At 33.7% G+C, this 20,277-nt stretch overlaps 1 pseudogene; it reads left to right on the forward strand.

Moving 5' to 3' along the window:
* The first annotated feature begins 1,752 nt into the window (after positions 1-1,752).
* On the forward strand, positions 1,753-14,760 carry LOC112097991 (annotated as a pseudogene).
* Positions 14,761-20,277: the final 5,517 nt, after the last annotated feature.

A 20,277-nucleotide genomic window follows, 5' to 3' on the forward strand; every position in this document is an offset into this window, starting at 1 on the left:
TGTAATAGCCAGCGATGTTTAAGTGCTTAAAGAGGAAATATTGATATGCCATTGCAAAACGCTAAGCACAAAAATATTATCTAAACAATCAATTTTAGATTTCTAAACTTCCAATGTAATTCAACAAAATCATATTGATTGGTTTATGTGCAACTCTAGAAAGAATGCAAATAATAAATTTGGCTATATAATTAGTCAAAAAAGGAAATGACTAGAATATCAATGGTTTAATTGAACAATAATGCTATACTTACTTTATATACTTAGTTGGGATAGTTATTGATGTGTCGCCAATCATTTAGTATCACGTGTACAATATTAATTGATTTATTATTAATTATAAACCTATTATCACTTAATGGATGACGCATAAGATGCCACAACAGTAAACATCCTAACTAAATATCTAAAGTGAGTAAAGATAACATTATTTTTAATTGAAAATGGATATTATATTATTATTCATATATCTTTCCTTTTTAAATTGCCTCACAAGGAATTAATCCACCAAGCGTAAAGGCTTTCTTCTTCTGCATAAGCTAGGGAGTCTTGCACATCCAATTCATACACAAGTGCGTTAATTTTTTTTCTTTTTTTTTTTGCCTAATTTACAACCACATCCACACGGCAAAAATCACAATTGGCCCATCACTATTGTCGGATACAAGCAGAAATCCAACTAAAATACAGGAACAAATAAACTGAATTGAAGCTGTAAGATTAATACAAGGTAGCAAAACATGTGGAGGATTAATGAAGGAAAGGATTGGAAACGTTTTGTAACCAAATGTTTTGTTATAATTGGCACCCAAGACAAACAAAAATCAACACTGTATACTAAAATGTAAGTTTAAGACTCATATTAAAGAAGTGATGAAAAGGTACACGTGAACTGGTTCATTTGAAGCTATAAACACATTGGGCTAATGACCATTACAACAGAATCCAATAAGGATACCACTACCAGAATCTCAAGACATAAAAACGATAAATATAGGCTCAAGTAAAATTTGGCTAAGTTATTATTATCAGACTCATCACTGCCATCAGTCACATAAACATGCAAAGATCTCCCAGAGATTATCAATCTTCTACAAGATGTCTCCATCGTCAGAGTAATACCTTTATGCATCAATAAATGTTGTTCTCATCACTATCATCTGACACATCACACACACAAAGATCTCCAAAGATTATCAATTTTCTCTAAGATCTCTCCATCCTCAGAAGAATAACTTTGCACATCAATATATGCTCTTCCTGGAAATTTTCTAGAGCGCTCAATCTTAACTTCCTTTATTCAATACTGCCAACACGAGAGAGAAGCAAAATGGTGGCAATATAGAGTTCTCTCCCCTTCAAATATAAGCGGCTTCTTATAAGAGAACTGAAACAATAATAAGCAACACCTATTATCATCCCTTTAGATATCTCTTGGCCTACTCAGAAACTTGGTTGATTTCCACATTGGTGACAATCAATTTGTAATATCTCTTCCCTCGAGTCGATTTTCTTACATTAAATAGATTTAATGGAAGTTTACCATTTGACATTGTTGTCAATCTTCCAAACCTTAAAGAGCTTGGCATCATTGTAAATAATTTTTTCAGCTCTATTCCTAATTCATTGTCTAATGCTTCAAATCTTCAGCTCCTTGACCTTTTCCGCAATCAGTTCAATGGGAAAGTGTCAATTGACTTTAGCAGCCTTAAGATTCTATTAATGCTAAATTTGGAGCAGAACAAATTGGGGATGGGGACAGCCAATGATCTTGATTTTGCAACCTTTCTAACGAACTGTAGTAGTTTGAAAGTGCTTAGTTTAACTGTTAATCAATTCAGAGGAGAGCTGTCTCATCCTAGAGCAAATCTCTCATCAACAATGATTCAGTTCCGCATAGGAGGAAACCAAATATCTGGAACAGTACCTCCTGGAATAAGAAATCTTGTCAATCTAATTGCACTCACTATGGAACTAAACCAATTATACATGTTTAGAAACTTTTTAGAAGGGAGCATTCCCTCTGGTGTTGGTAATCTTACTAAACTGGCCAGTCTTGATTTGGGCTCAAATATCTTGCAAGGTAATATACCCTCATCTCTTGGTAATTGCCAAAATTTGAATATGTTCAACGCCTACCAAAACAAGTCTTGCCCCCACAACTTCTCGGCATAATAACACTTCCACTTTCCTAGATCTATCTAATAATCATCTAAATGGCTCTCTTTCTTTACAAATAGGCAACCTGAAGAATCTTGTAATATTGATCATATCTAGCAACTAATTTTCTGGTGTGATTCCTGTTACTCTAAGCAAACTGTGTAAGCTTAGAATATCTTGATATTTCAATTAATTCCTTTCATGGCATCACTCCCCTTTCTTTGGGTTTCTTGAAAAGCATTAAAGAGTTAAGTGTCTCAAGGAATAATTTGTCTGGCCGGATTCCGAAATTTCTTAAAAATCTATCTTTCTTGGAATTCTTAAATCTTTCTTATAATCATTTTAAGGGTGAGGTTTCAACAAAAGGAGCTTTTAGTAATAAATACAAAATTTTACTCCAAGGGAATGAGAAGCTTTGTGGAGGTATAGATGAATTGCATTTACCATCCTACCCATCTAAAGCATCAAGAAAACCAAAAATCATTCTTCTCAAAGTGTTCATTCCAATATTAGTGTCATGTTTACTCTTATCATCATGCCTTACTATTGTTTATGCTCGAAAAAGGACATATGCACATAAATCTATTGATACGCTGCCCATGGAAAAACATTTTCTTACAGTTTTTTATGCAGAGCTGAGTAAGGCAACATGTAAATTTTCACCGTCCAACATGATTAGTCAAGGAATCTTTGGATTTGTATACGAGGGGATTTTGGGTGAAGACGAAATGATAGTTGCAATAAAAGTGATAAATCTTAAGCAGAAAGAAGCTTTTAGGAGTTTTGTGGCTGAATGTGAAGCATTGAGAAATATTCTGTTGTGCGCGGAATGCGGAATCAAGCGCACCAAATAATCATAGAAAAATAAAAGGCACAAAATTTTACGTGCTTCAGTAATATACCTATGTCCACGGGAGCAAGAGAAAAATAATTGTCTTACTAACAATTATTAGAGTACAAATTTGAGTAAAGAAAACCTCACTTCCCAAAACCTAAATACACGCAAAGAACTCTCACATGCACTCTCCATTTGCTCATACTCTCAAAACTCTAGAATTGCTTCACTTGCAATTTCTCTTAAGCTCTCAAATTATGGGATGCATTTTGCTCTCTAAATGAAGCTCTATTTATAGTTGAGCTTCACTGCAAAATGTCTTAAAGTAGTTGGCAAAAGTCCTGCAATTGGGCGCCGAATTGAAAAAGCATGCGGGTGCAATGCACTCAAAATAAATCCAACATGTGGGCCCCTTTAACTTTTGACTTTTTAACAATTCTCCACCTCAAGGAAGATTTGGCCAAATCTGAGCCGACTAACAACGGATCATCATCCCCAAAGTGGTTGAATCTCTGTGATTGCCTACGTACCTAAAATTTGGGATCAAGACAACCGTAGTTCAAAATTCTCCAAACTCAATGCATTGGAAGAATTTGAATTAGTTTTAAGCAATGTTGAAACTTAACTCCAGCAATTACTTTTGTTTATATATCTGATGGATTATCTTTGGTATCGATCTTTCTCAACAACACAATATTGTTCTCGATAATCTCTCACAGATAATGATATTTCACATCTATGTGTTTCATCAAAGCATGATATGTTTGATTCTTCACAAGGAATAATGCACTTTGATTATCACAGAAGACCACAATGTTCTCCTAGATTACTCTCAAATCTCCTAACAAGCCTTTCAACTAGATAGCTTCACTTACAGCTTTAGTTGCTGTCATATACTCTACTTCCGTAGTAGACAGAGCAATTGTCAATTGTAGATTTGATCTCCAGCTAACCGGAACTCCATCCAATGTGAATACACAGCCCGTTGTTGATTTTCGCTTATCTAAGTCTCCAGCAAAATCAGAATCACAATACCTAACACATTGTTGATCACAATTCTTTTTTAATTATAATCCAACATCAACTGTTCCATACAGATATCAGAGAATCCACTTCACCGCAAACCAATGGTCTTTACCTGAATTATGCATGTATCGACTAACCATACTAACGGCTTCAAATATATCAGGCCTTGTGCACACCATAGTGTACATAAGACTACCCACAATACTAGCATATAGAATAGGAGCCATGGAATCGTATTCCTCTTGAGAATAAGAACATGAAGAAGAGTTTAATTTAAAGTGAGGAGCTAGAAGAGCACATACTAGTTTAGTTTTGTCATCCATACCAAATCTTTCTAGCGCCTTCTTCAAATAAGATTTTTTAGTCAACCACACGCTCTCATTCTTCTTGTCTCTACGAATCTCCATCCCAAGTATTCTCTAGGCATCACCCAAGTTTTCATCTCGAATTCAGAAGCTAGCTGCTTCTTTAATCCTTCGATCTCATCTCTATTCTTCAAAACTATAAACATATCGTCGACATAGAGTAACAAATAGATGAAAGATCCATCTAGTAATTTTCTAAAGTAAACACAATGATCATGTTCACTTCTGGTGAATTTCTGCCCTTGTATAAATTGATCAAATCTTTTGTACCACTGCCTTGGTGATTGCTTCAGTCCGTACAAAGATTTAATCAATCTACACACATGATTCTCCTTTCCAGCAACTCTGAAACCACAAGGCTGAGTCATATAGATTTTCTACTCCAAATCTCCATGTTAGAACGTCTTCTTAACATCCAATTGAGCCAACTCTAACTCATATTCAGCTACTAAGGCAAGTAGGATACGAATGGAAGTATGTTTTATGACTGGAGATAAAACTTTATTATAGTCGATACCTTCCTTCTGAGCAAAACATTTTGCATCGAGCCTTGCCTTGTATCAGAGAGTTGATTGATTTAGAGATCCTTACTTCTTAGTGTAGACCCATTTATTGCCAATATCCATTTTCCCCTTTGGTAACACTACAAGTTCCCAAGTTTAGTTTTGATGGAGAGATTTCATCTCTTCCCCTATGACTAACTTCCACTGATCACTTTCACTGCTACGTAATGCTTCATCAAAAGTGTTGAGGATGTCATAATTAGTAACTAATAGTGCATAGGCTACCACCATGTCTTTAGTAAGCCATTCAGATTTTTTTTTTTATTTATCTTTTTGGCCTTCTTGTTGCTATAGAATCATCATTATCTACATCATCAATTGTTTCTTCATTTTGTACGACATCAGAAGAAACAACTTCTTCTTCAACTCTGGTGTCTTCTCTATAGTTGAACTCTTCTCTGATGTAAAACTAACTGATACATATGGAGTTGCATAAAATTCTACCCACTGCAATACCTTTGTGGTCTTGTTCTCCACCTGCTGAGAACTTGAAGCTTTCATAATTAAAGTTTCATCAAACATGACATCTCTACTACACAAAGTTTTTATTATATCTTTTCTAGCACGAGGATCCAGTTTACCATCTTTGATATGATAATAAGCTGGACACTCGAATATACGAAGGGAATCATAGTCTTATGCATGCTTTCTAAACCACATTTCATAGGAGTTTTACCTTCAATTGCAGCAGAAGGCAACCAATTTATTAAGTGACTTGCGTAACTCACAACTCAGCCCAAATTTTTTTATCTAAACCAGCATTAGATAACATAGGTCGTACTTTCTCCAGCAAAGTATGATTCATACGCTTAGCCACACCGTTCTGTTACAAAGTATGTCTTACCGTGAAATTTCTTTTAATACCCTCGTTTTAGTAGACTTGCAAGAATGGATCAGAAGTATACTCACCTCTATTATCATAACACAATATTTTGATATTTTTGCCAACTTGAGTTTCTACCAGTTTTTTCCATTTCACGAAAATCCCTAGAACCCATCATTTGCTCACATGATGTACACTCACACATGCCTAGAGAAATCATCAACAAATGTCATAAAATAATGGCTTCCACTAATTGATGTAGTGTTGGTTGGTCCCCATACATCACTGTGAACATATTCAAGGATCTCACGAGTATCGTGATAAACGGTACCAAATTTGACCCTTATTTTCTTGCCTACTACACAACGCTCACAAAACTTTAATTTACAGGTTTTGGTACCTTTTAAGAGTCTATGTCTCATCAAAGTTTGAAAAGACTTCTATTCAGCATGTCCCAATCGTACATCCCATAGCTTGGTGGTGTCACTATGCACCTCTGCAACATTTGCTTCATCAGTTGTATCTCTCTTCAAATAGTACAATTGTGACGCCAAACCCCTTACAGAATCACCATAGCCCCATATGTGAACTTCATTATGTCATTTTCAATAGTAACCTTGTAGCCTTTAGCGTCTAGAGCACCTACAGAAATTAGATTTTTCTTTAAAGTTGAAAAATATCTAACCTCTTTCAGTTCTCTGACCATTCCATCAAACATTTTGAGCCGAATTGTTCATATCCCCATTGTGCGACAAGGTTGATCGTTCCCCATCACAATTGCACCGGATTCTAGATTACGAAAATTTGTAAACCATTCTTTAATGTGACACAAATGACAGGTTGGTCCAGTATCAAGTAGCCACTTGCTTGAACTAGCCACGTATGCTGCATGAATAATACTTAGTGAATAATTAGAGTACTCATCTTTACGTGTCATGTTTGCTGTTGCTGGTTTTTTCTCATCTCTCTTTTGAGCCTTTGGACAATATTTCCTCGAATGACCCTCTCATGACAAAAGGCACACTCATCTCAAGTTATATTTCTACTTCTCGATTTGGATCGAGGATTTTTTCCATTATGCTTCTTCTTTTTCTCTATTGTCCTTTCTCCGGCAAACAAAGCTTCAGACGATGCTATTTCGAAATGTTTATCATTATTTCAAAATTCCAAATTGGTTAATGTTGTGCAGACATCTTTGAAGATGATCACGTTTTTTCCATATATCAAGGTAGTCAAAAAATGGCTCTATTCCTCTCGCAACGAGTGTAACAGAATCATAGCCTTGACTTCATCCTTAATATCTTCATCAAGAATTTTCAAATCAGTAAGTAACTTTTCAAATCTTGAGACATGATCGTGCACTAACACCCTAAGCTTCATTCAAGAGACATATACTTGGCTCATTACATAAAGGCGATTTTCAGGACTTTTCAGCAAGTATTTCTCCTCCAATGTACGCCACCAGTCATCGTACACTCCTCATCTTTCACCAAGTATTTCACCTCCTTAGTCAAACAAGATCTGATCTGACCATAGGCTATCTCATTCATACGATTCCAAGTTTTTTCATCATACAAGTGTCTTTTATTTTTCAAAGCAACATCGAGATCGATTTGAATAACGAAATCTATAACTTCACGCCTCCACATGCCGAAGTTGATTTTCCCATCAAATTTTTCAATATTGATCTTTTGGCCTCCTATAATAGGTGTTGAATGACGATTTGATAAATCTCGTCTCCCACTTGAAGTGTCTTCTGAAATAGTCTGGATAGATCCCTCTCTAATTCTGAAAGTTTCACATTCTACCTTTTTCTCAACGAACTATTTCCACTTGAAAAACAGTCTCTATGATGTTAATTTCGCGTGAATAAATGCACCAGGAAAGTTTCCAAGAGAATTGAAGGGTCACAATGATCCCACTTAAAACCCAATCTCCGTAACCTCTTATTGCTTTTTTGACAGAACTTTCCTATACATACAAAAATACACATTATTTATAATAGACAGTCTCCCAAGTACAAATGGTCGTCTCCATCGTATTCGTGAACAGTATCGTACGTGAACAGTACTGTATATCAGAATAGTATCGTATATGTGAACAGTATTGTATCCCCCTAAGTACGAACCGTTGGCTCTGATACCACTTACTGTGCGCGAAATGCAGAATCAAGTGCACCAAATAATCACAGAAAAATAAAAGACAGAATTTTACGTGGTTCGGCAATATACCTGCGTCCACGGGAGTAAGAGAAAAATAATTGAATTACTAAAAATTTCTAGAGTACAAATTTGAGTAAATAAAACCTTACTACCCAAAATCCAAATACACCTAAAGCACTCTCACACACACTCTCCAATTGCTTCACTTGCAATTTCTCTTAAGATCTCAAATTTTGGGATGCATTTTGCTCTCTGAATGAAGCTCCATTTTTAGTTGAGCTTCACTACAAAAAGTCTTAAATTAGTTGGTAAAAGCCCTGCAATTTAGCGCCGAATTGAAAAACAAAAGAAATGCATCTGACTCTTCCATCAATTTGCCAATTAATTGTCAAGAAAAGCATGCGGGTTCAACGCACTCAAAATAAATCCAACATGTGAGCCCCTTTAATTTTTGACTTTTCATCATATTCGCCATCGAAATCTTATCAAAATCATCACTATTTGCTCTAGTATAGATTCTAAGGGGGCTGATTTCAAGGCTTTTGTTTTTGAGTATATGAAAAATGGAAGTTTAAAGGATTGGTTACACCGAAGCAATGATCATCCTGAAGTCTGCAAATTAAGTCTCATTCAAAGAGTGAACATAGCCATTGATATGGCTTCTGCAGTTGAATATCTTCACCACCATTGTCGACCACTTACGATTCACGGAGATCTAAAACCAAGCAATGTTTTGCTAGATCATGACATGGTCGCCCATGTGGTTGACTTCGAACTAGCAAAATTTCTCTAGTCATCAACTTGATATTGCTAGTAAAACTCCATCAAGCTTAATTAGGATAAAAGGAATGATTGGCTATATTGCTCTAGGTAAGTTTTTCATGTCATATGATTAGTATTAAAAAAATTTTAATTATCAAGCGATAATAATGTTATTTTGTGCTTATGTTATAATTTATATTTGTGCTTATGTAATATATGAATTATTAATTATGTTTTAAATATATCTAATTTTATGTGTATATTAGGTAAAATATTAATTTCACATAATTCGAGGCTCCAAACAGATAAATGAAGATCAAATTTGGATTCTGGAAGTCCAAAAATCTTAAGATGAGTCAAAATCGGCTTAAAATTGGGCTTGTGTAAAAAAACTTGACTTGTTCCATTGACCGAATAGTGAGTGGATGATAAAATGAGCTTACAATAGATATGAGTGCATGGGATAGCTAGCAATTTTGACTAAATCTCAACTATTCATGATTCAATGGCCATGATTGTGCCACGTGGCAATGGTTGGTGAAGCAAGTTGTAGAATCCGAATCTTTGTATTCGGGTCGACCCGATCCACCATTAACTGGTCAAATCTCAACCGTTATTTGGCCAAATCAGACAAGTCAAATTATGCCATGTGTGATGTTGACTTTTGAAATTTGGCCAGCCGTTGGATCTTGATCTAATGGTTGTGAAGAACGCATGCATGAAGTTTATGATGGACCGTAAAGCATTGGATTGTAAATTTATTTTTCTATAAATAGAGCCTCATTTTTATATTTTTAATCATCTCTCTTCTTCTCAAATTCTCTCTATCTCCTTGTAATCTTTATTTTCAAGTGTGTTTGTAATATTTTGTATTATTATTTTTATTAATAAATTTAGTTTTATTTTCAATTTAAGTTTTTTTTTATTACTTTTAATTATGTTTAATTTAATTTTAATAATTCTTTTTTCAATTATGCTTAACTAAATAATAATAGTTAGGGGAAGGTGAAACTCTTAGGAAATAAATATGATTTAATCAAATTCTATTTTTAATTTTATAAATTAAATTATTTTCTATTTAATTTTATACATATTTTATATTTTGAAATTTTGATTTATTGTAAACAAATAAGGGAGTTTGGCACAATAAATTCTTAATATCTTAATATAAGGTATGGTAAAATGGTTTTTTGACTTATTATAGAAAAATAAATTTTGGCACAATAAATATTTAATCCATTATAAAATTAAAGGGAAAATAATAATAATAATAATAATAATTTATATAATTAATCTTTTGAGAAATAAATCTAAAAAAAGGCGAAAGGAATTTATTAAGTTTTATTTACTTCTAAGAGTAGATCCACAACCCTAACTAATTCATAGTTTTATTTAAATCAAGTTGTTTATATTTAAGTTTTTCTTAATTTTTAGATAAAATAAAATAAACAAATTAAATTTTTTCTCTATAGATCGACTTCGGACTCACCGAGCTATAATACAACAAGACACTCTTATACTTGGAAGTTAAAAATTACTTTTAAGTTGTGTCATCATACATACACATCCCATCATTTTCTTATACAAATGTCCATCTTTTTTTAAATCATACAAACAATGCTAAAAGATAAAAAAGAAAAATACAAACTCCAATTCCCTGATAAACTAATACGTTAGAATTCATGTTTTTTTTTTTTCATTTTGTCTTGTAGGTCAATTCATAATTTTTAAAATGCGGACATCTTGACATACTTATATATTTAAAAAAATTTATGCAGTTACTAAATCTTAGCATTCATTTGGAAACTAACACAATGAATCAACATGTTTAAAAGTATGGCATAGGCAGCGAAGCGTCCATAACTGGAGATGGATACAGCTTTGGAATTCTGCTGTTGGAGATGTTTACCGGAAGGCGACCAACCGATGCAACATTTAACGAAGGATGGAGACTGTTGATCCTTCATTTTTGATGGAGGTAATGGCGAACAAAATGGAGGAGTGTTTGATTGCCATAATTAGAACTAGTGTTTTCTGCTTAACGGAATCTCCATTTGAACGGATGAAGATGAGAGACGTTGTGGCTAAATTATGCCATGCAAGGGAGACTTTTTGTATTATTCAATAAAGTCAGATTCAACTTATTGCATTGAATCCTGTGCAACTCTAGAAAGAATGCAAATAATAAGCTCGGCCACAAAGGAACCAATAAATGTATATAATTACTCAAAAACGGAAATGATTAAAATATCAATGGTTTAAATGAAAACAGAGAGTTTTTATATATGGTTTAAATGAAAACGGATAGTTTTTATATATTGTTCCTTGTTAAATTGCCTCACAAACAATTATCCACCTAGCGTAAATCCTTTCTTATTGTTCCGCATATCTAATTCATAAGCGAGTGCCTTAGGTTTTTTTTCCCCAAATTGACAACCTCATTGACACAAGAAAAATCACAACTGGTCAATCGCTATAGGATCAAATAAACTGAACTTCAAGCTCTAAGATTTATACTAGGTAGTAAAACATTTCGAGGATTAATAGAGGAAAGGATTGGAAACCACTTTATAACCAAATTGTTTGCTATTTAGCACCCAATAAAAGCATAAATCAAAACTGTACGCTAAAATGAAAGTCTAAGACTTAGATTAAAGAAGTCATGAAATGGTACACGATGAACTGGTTCTTTTGAAGTTATAATCACACAGGGCTAGTGACCATTGCAACAGAATCCGATAAGGCTACTAGAATCCCAAGACACAAAAACAACAAATATAGGCTAGCTCAAATAAAATCATGCAAGTTGCTACTATCAAATTCATCACTACCATCAGACACAAAAACATCTAGAGATCATCAATCTTCTCCAAGGTGCTTCCATCCTCAGAGTAATAACTTTGTATATCAATAAGCATTGTTCTCATCACTATCATCTGACACATTACACATACAAAGATCTCCAAAGATCATCAATTTTCTCCAAGATCTCTCCATCTTCTTAAGAATAGCCTTGTACATCAATATATGCTCTTCCTGTAAATTTTCTAGAGCGCTCAGTTTTAACTTCCTTTATGCAATGTTGCCAACATGAGAGAGGAACAGATGGCACCGATATAAAGTGCTTTCTCCTCCAGATATAAGTGGCTTCTTATACGAGAACAAACAACAGTAAGCAACATCTATTAAGTATATGTGTGTGTGTGGCACACTATCTAGCATAAAGTCTGAAAATGAAGTTGAAGATAAATACATTAACAATATAATATGACCATTATATTAAACTTACATGCTTTTAGAAACATTATGCTTCAACAATGCTAAAAGTAAGTTTAGTTAAAAATTTATTCCTACAGGATCCTTTAATGAAAATCCACCGACAATACAAGGCTAATTAACAAGTAGAAATTTAAGTATTAATTTTACATAAGATCTCATCAAGGACTTGCAGGACATAAGATTTTGATATAGCATTAGCATCTCCAAAATTTAAATGGCGCTGGTTTAATTACATGATTATTCATCACAAATGACTATATAAGGTGTCTACAAATGAAAGAATAAGTTGTTTTTAAAACTAGCGTTATATAATAAGAATCATGTTCACTTAAATGTTCTCAGTCAACATTAGGCCTTTTAAGAAGAAAGGCAGAAACATAGTGAAAATAATGACTTACTAAGATACAATCATATCACATCTTCATGATATGGATCGAGTCTTTAATTCTCATAAATGAAAAATACAGCGTACCTAGAAAGAAACCTTGTACTCCCAACAATATTGATCATACTTTATTGATAAGTTCTCCGCATGTGGGGAAATGCAGAGCAAGCAATCCACAAGTTTTGCAATGGAAGCTTTTCGATATTTAAATATTGAAAAGCACAATACTTGTCATTAAGTAATGGGGGACGTAATATTTCCCGCAATTTTATTGGTATAATCACAGCCTTCTGGAAGATTTTTTTTTTCAAAATAAAAATGAGTTAGAACTTTAAGACCAAGATAGAAAATTTTCGATAAAAGAATTTGGAAAGAAAGAATGTTAGATTAATTTTATATTAATCTAATAAATTTGGGGCCACACATGAAATAAATAAAATGTGTGTGCTATTATTTAATAAGCCAAAAATTAAGTGATCTATTTGAAGTTAATTAAATGGTTAAGGGTATAATTGTTATGGATTGAATGCATAAATACCATAATTTAATCATCACTTTAATGAGGGGCTGAAGTGATAATTATCATAAATAACTGCTGAACGGTTCATTAGAAAACCGCCAATCACGTTATTTAATTAAAAATGGGTTATGGTCCCCCATCTCTCATCATCCTCTGTAATTTCGTTAATCCTCTCAGAGAGAATTCTAAACTCAAGAGAAAAGAGAAGATTGGAAGTTCATCTCCTACACTCAAGAACCACAACGAATCACCATGGATTCAGGTATGCTTCCGCTTTCGTATTTCTCAGTAATTTAATCTGGATGTTATGAAGATTTAGGGAATAACAAGTGGTATCAAAGCCTCATCCATAATTAGATTATTGAGTTATTAATTTCTTATTAATGGTTATAGTCGAATCAAACTGTTCATGCATGATTCGGTTATCGGGAATAATTAAAATTGGTTTTGATGGACTTATGACGAAACGAAACCGATAGATTGAACACGTGAAATCATGGATTCAATTTCAAAATCATGCTTTGATTCTCATTTTGGTGGCTATGCATGTTGTTGTTTTGGTTTAATAGTGTTCTAAAGTTAATTTCGTATCGGCCATGTTCAGTTTTTGGTTTAATTGCGATTGTTTTTTCTTTTTTTTTTTTGCTTAAATCATATGAATTCATGACTTCATTCGCATGTCTCTGTTCCGAATCAATTGAATGAAGTTACGGTGACCATTATTTTTAATGTTTTGATTTCATTTTTTTTAGTTGAATTGAAATTTGATTTTAGTTAGAATGGCCATGCTTTATGATCTGGATTGGTTATGTTTTCAATAATTTGCTTTAAGTATGTAGTGGCTTTACTTCCATAGTTTCAATTTTAATTATATTATTTAATTAATATCATTTTGCTTGGAATTTTGTAATTGTTATGGTTAGACCACGTTTCGGTTTCGGTTCAATAAGATATTATATTAGACCTATTTAACAATTTAATTACAGTAGCCAACTAGTCATGTTTGATTGTTTCAGCTTAATTAATGATAACATGTCTGTTGTTTTGGCCATGTCTCCTTGTTTCGGTTTAAATTTTAATATTGCTGAATTCAAATTCAATTGTATTAAAATTGTCAGCATATTTTGTATTTGATTTAATATATAAAGGGATTAAATCAAATAGATCAAATCTGCAGTGGCCATATTTTCAGCTTTAAAATTTCAATATTTAATTCAAATGATTTAATTTGAAGTTTGTATTAGCCACAGTTTCGGTTTTATTAATTATTTCGGTTCTGGTTTTATAATCTTTAAATTAAAATGATTTATAACATAAGTTAATTATTGGTCTAACATTGAAAATATACTAATTAAAGTAGGAAGTCACCAAAGTGATATCTCTTGTGTAGATTAGTTTATTTGGGGTGTTAGATGTTTGTGTTTGTCTAATTCCTGCGGATGTTAATCGACCCAAAGGAAGGTTAATATTCGGCCTACTTGCACACACACTTGTGATGGTAAATTTGTGACGATTATTAAGATAACTTCATGTGAATAATGTACTAATCCAAAGATAGGTTCATTACTTGACATAATTTATTGTCAAAATTTGATCATTGTAACAAGAGTACCATTTACAGTTAGTATTATAGTCCAAAGACTTGTTACTAATGTTGTGCTAGGTATCTTGAATTGTTATAATTTGCTTTTAAATTTTTAAAGATTATTAATTGAATTGTTTAATGTGAGCATTTATTTATTTATATTTTATTTATTTTTGTTCTCTATTCAGCTTTTCTGTCTGCTACTTCTATATCTGCAAATATGAATAGTGTCATGGTTCTGAATGGGACTAATTTTAAGGATTGGAAAGAGAATATGATGATTCTCTTAGGCTGAATGGATCTAGACTTATCATTCAGACACCCTAAGCGGGACGAACTCACTGATGATAGTACATCTAAAGATGTGTTGTAATATGAGAAATGTAATCGATCTAACAAGATGAGTCTTATGATCATGAAGCGCAGTATTCTAGAAGTATTTAGGAGTTCTATAATTGATGAAGTTACAAGTGCTAATGAGTTTCTTACCGAAATTCAGAAACGTTTTACAAAATACGATAAGGCTGAACAAGTACACATTTAGCAAACTTGATTTCAATGAAGTATAAAGGCAAGGGAAACGTTCGAGAGTACATCATGGAGATGTCTCATCTTGCTTCTAAGCTTAAGGCATTAGGGCTCGACCTATCTGATGATTTGATTGTGCATTTGGTCCTTATCTCTCTCCCAGCACAATTTAATCAGTTCAAAGTCAGTTACAACTGTCAGAAAGAGAAACGAAATCTCAATGAACTGATTTCCTTTTGTGTACAAGAAGAAGAGAGATTGAAGCAAGATAAAATCGAATATGCACATGTGGTAAGCACTTTTAAAGATAAGGGCAAAAGAAAGAAAAAGGGTGAAGTTGCTGCTTCTAAGGGTCCAGAGCCAAAGAAACCAAAGGCCGAGCATGGCTGTTTCTTCTGTGGCAAGCCTGGACATGTGAAGAATGAATGTCAAAAATATCACGCATGGCGCATAAAGAAAGGTACATTTCTTGCTTTGGTTTATTCTGAAACTAATTTAGCTTCAGTACCAAGAAACACATGGTGGATAGATTCGGGTGCTACAACTCACATTTGTGTTTCACTGTAGAGTTGCCTGATCTACCGGCCGCCAAGTGATGCTGAAAGATACATTTATGTAGGAGGTGGCAAGACGATAGAAGTTGATGCAATTGGGCATTTTAGATTACTTATGAAAACTTGTTGTTATTTGGATTTGTTAGATACTTTTATTGTTCCGTCTTTTAGATGGAATTTGATTTCAGTTTCTGTTTTGGACAAATTTGGTTATTCTTGTTCATTTGTAAACAAACAATTTAGTTTATCTATCAATTCTAATGTTATTGGAACCGGTTTGCTTAATGCTTATGACAATCTATATTTGCTCGAAACTGTTTCAAGTTATAATGAAAACCCGCATTTTAGTTCCAAAGGTACAAAGCGTAAATTAGAGAAAGAAAATTCGGCCTCATTATGGCATAAACGCTTAGGTCACATCTCTAATGCTAGAATTGAGCGATTAGTGTCTGATGAGATTTTAAGATCTCTTGATTTTACAGACCTTGATGTTTATATTGAGTGTATCAAGGGAAAACAAACCAAAAGTAAGAAATTAGAAGGTTACAGAACTTCAGACGTCTTAGAATTAATTTATATAAACATCTGTGGACCATTCCCCACAGCTACTTGGAATGGTCAACAATATTTTATTACATTCATAGACGACTATTCGAGATATAGCTATATATTCCTGATTCATGAAAAATCATAGTCTTTGGATGTGTTCAAAACATTTAAAGCCGAAGTTGAGTTACAACTCAACATAAGGATTAAAAATACCAGGTCTGACCGTCGTGGTGAATACTACGGTAAATATGATGGTTTAGGTAAACAACGTCCAGGACCATTTGCTAAATACCTAGAGGAATGTGGAATTATCCTTCAATATACTATGCCAGGATCGCCTAGCATGAATGGTGTATCTGAGAGACAAAACTGCACTCTTAAGGATATGGTAAGGAGTATGATCAGTCATTCTACTTTACCAGAATCACTCTAGGGTGAAGCACAAAAAACAGTAGCTTATATCCTAAATTGAGTGCCAACTAAAGCGGTCGTTAAAACACCTTATGAGCTTTGGACGGGTCGAAAGCCTAGTCTAAAGCATTTATATATTTTGGGATGTCCAGCTGAAGTAAGGCCTTATAGACCTCATGAAAGGAAATTGGATTCCAAAACTGTAAGCAGCTACTTTGTTAGCCATGTAGAGCGATCAAGGGGCTTTAAGTTTTATGATCCCAGTACAAGATCAAATTTTGAGACGGAAACTGCTACATTCTTTGAGGATGTTGAGTTTGGGGAGAGAAATCCAGTAAGAAATATTGTCTTTGAAGAGGAAGAGGGATTCACTGTTGCTTTTGACAATGTACAAGTTTTAATATCTGTTATTGATCATTAAGTAAATTCAGATCCTCAACCATCTGACAATGTTGTTCAACCCCAGAATTAACATGAGATGATTGTTACTGAGAAACAAACTCAACAACCTCAAGAGCCTGTGCAATTAAGACGATCCACAAGAGAAATGAGAAAAACTATTCCGGATGATTATATAGTATTTTTTTAGGAATATGAGAATGAAACTGGAGTGATGGAAGATGACCCAGTCAACTTTCATCAAGCCATGCAAAGCTCCAATTCGCATAAATGGATCGAAGCCATGAATGAAGAGTACAAATCAATGCAAGATAATAAAGTTTGGGAACTTATCTCATTACCTTCCGGTGTGAAGCCCATTGGTTGTAAATGGATATTTAAAACCAAAAGGGATTCAAATGGTAATGTGGAAAGGTACAAAGCATGTCTTGTAGCTAAAGGCTTTACTCAAAAGGAATGAATTGACTATAAAGGGACTTTCTCTTCGATTTCTACGAAAGACTCTTTTAGGACAATTATGGCACTTGTTGTTTTGATTTTGAGTTACATCAGATGGATGTTAAGACTGCTTTCCTTAATGGTGACATTGAGAAAACAATTTATATGGTACAATCAGAAAACTTTGTGTTGGGAGACCCAAAGAAAATGGTTTGTAAGCTAACCAAATCCATCTCTGGGCTCAACAAGCTTTTCGTCAGTGGTACTTTAAGTTTCATCAAATAATTATCTCATATGGTTTTTAGGCAAATGTTGTGTGTATCACAAGTTCAGTGGGAGCAAACATATATTCTTGATTTTATATGTTGATGACATATTGCTTGCCACAAATGATATAGGCATACTGCACGACACCAAGAGTTTTCTATAAAAACATTTTGAGATGAAAGATCTTAGTGATGCCTCATTTGTTTTAGGAATTGAGATACATCGGGATCGTTCTCGAGGTATTCTGGGATTGTCACAAATGAAGTATATTGATAAAGTTTTGAAGAGGTTTGGCATGAAAAATAGTAAACCAGGTGACACCCATGTCGCCAAAGGAGATAAATTCAGCCTTAGTCAATGCCCTAAAAGCAATCTTGAAATCAAGGAAATATAGAAGATTCCTTATTCTTAAGCTATATGCAGTCTTATGTATGCTCAAGTATGTACGTATCCAGATATTGCATTTATAGTTGGCATGTTGGGCAGATATTTGAACAATCCTGGCTTGGATCATTAGAAAGCAGCCAAACGGGTTATGAGGTACTTACAGAGAACAAAGGAGTACATGCTCACATATAGGAGGTTGGATCAGTTAGAGATAATTCCGACTCCGATTTTTCTGGATGCCAAGACAGCAGAAGATACACATTAGGCTATATTTACATGTTGGCTGGTGGAGCAATTTCTTGGAGATCTACCAAGCAGACACTTATAGCTTCATCGACTATGGCAGCAGAGTTTGTAGCATGTTATGAGGCATCCAATCAAGGAATATGGCTGCGTAATTTTGTCACTGAGCTGCGCATTCTAGAGGATGTAGAAAGACCGCTCAAGATATCTTATGACAATAAGTCAGCAGTTTTATATTCCAACAACAACAGGAGCTCTACAAAGTCAAAACACATTGAAATCAAGTTCCTTATTGTGAAGGAAAGAGTGCAGAGTGGACAAATATCTATAGAGAACATTGGGACAAACTCCATGATAACAGATCCGCTCACTAAAAGATTACCACCTAAAGTCTTTCATGAGCACACTGCTCGTGTGGGTGTGATTTTACTTGAGGATATTCAGATTTAGTGGGAGTTTGTATTGTATAATTACTAAGTGTGACTTTTAGATTTTAATTATATTATTCGAATTATTTTCTGCAGAAATAAAGTATTTCAGTTCCTTACACTCTATTAGACTAACTTAAGTTTAGATCTCAATAAAGTAAATTAGGACCAGTTGGGAATAGACATGTTTAGATCACATTGCATATAATTTCCATGCTATGCATCCACAGTTGATCTATGTCATGTAACTACATTGATATATGTGACCATGACTAGTTGAGTTACAATTAATATAACAAAGGCCGCTATAATCCTATATCGATGTGGTTATTGAACTAGATTGTTCAGATATACTCTAAGGACATAATAGCAATTTTATGAGCTCATTAAGTTAAACACATTTCAATTTTCATTTGTGGCCCAATGGGAGATTGTTAGATTAATTTTATATTAATCTAATATATTTGGGGCCACACATGAAATAAATAAAATGTGTGTGCTATTATTTAATAAGCCAAAAATTAAGTGATCTATTTGAAGTTAATTAAATGGTTAAGGGTATAATTGTTGTGGATGAAATGCATAGATACCAGAATTTAATCATTACTTTAATGAGAGGCTGAAGTGATAATTATCATAAATAACTACTAAACAGTTTTCATTAGAAAACCGCCAGTCACATTATTTAATTAAAAAGGGGTTATGGTCCCCAATCTCTCATCATCCTCTGTAATTTCTCTAATCCTCTCAGAGAGAATTCTAAACTCAAGAGAAAAGAGAAGATTGGAAGTCCATATTCTACACTCAAGAACCACTATGAATCACCATGGATTCAGGTATGCTTCCGCTTTTGTATTTCTCAGTAATTTAATCTGGATGTTATGAAGATTTAGGGAATAATAAAGAAAACATACCTCAGTCAGAACTGTGGGACAATGATTAACATTGAAAGAAGTTCAATCAATTTCCCGTACCATTGATTGTCAAAATTATCAGAGCTGAAAGACAGTGTAGTTTCTGACAAAGCCAGAGCATTTGAAGAGAAGGATACCAAATTACCATAATATTTGAATATTCTTAAATTTGGAGTGTCACGCTTGAACTCATCCAACAAATCACAACTTCTGAAAAATAATTTCTCAAGACTGCCAATTGATATCTGGATGCTCCTTAAATTCATATAACGATCTATATGTATGTACTCTACAAATGGAAGTTTCAAAAATTAAGTTTGAAGCTGCTCATCCATTATGAAAAGTTGGCATCATTTTAGTAGAATTAGATTCTTGCAAGGGGCCAGATTAACGTAAAATAATAAAGGGACGTTCTTGATATCTACTGGATGTACATTCACTCCATCGATATACACCCGTTCAATTAGCTTGTTATCATACAACTCCAATTCCTTGAGCTTACGAAGATTGGTTAACACTAGATTTTTCAATCCTTGAGAAGCAATGATATTTATAGACTCAATCAAAGGGCACCCAGCAATTAGATCGTTAATAACTTGATCATCTGCAAAAAAATATCTTAGGCATAATTTTCTCAAAGAAGATAAGGTAACATTCCTTGCAGTTGACTCCAGCTTACAAGAATCTAACACCA

This window comes from Citrus clementina, unplaced genomic scaffold, assembly GCF_000493195.1.
Source record: "Citrus clementina cultivar Clemenules unplaced genomic scaffold, Citrus_clementina_v1.0 scaffold_5, whole genome shotgun sequence".
NCBI classification, from domain to species: Eukaryota; Viridiplantae; Streptophyta; class Magnoliopsida; order Sapindales; family Rutaceae; genus Citrus; species Citrus x clementina.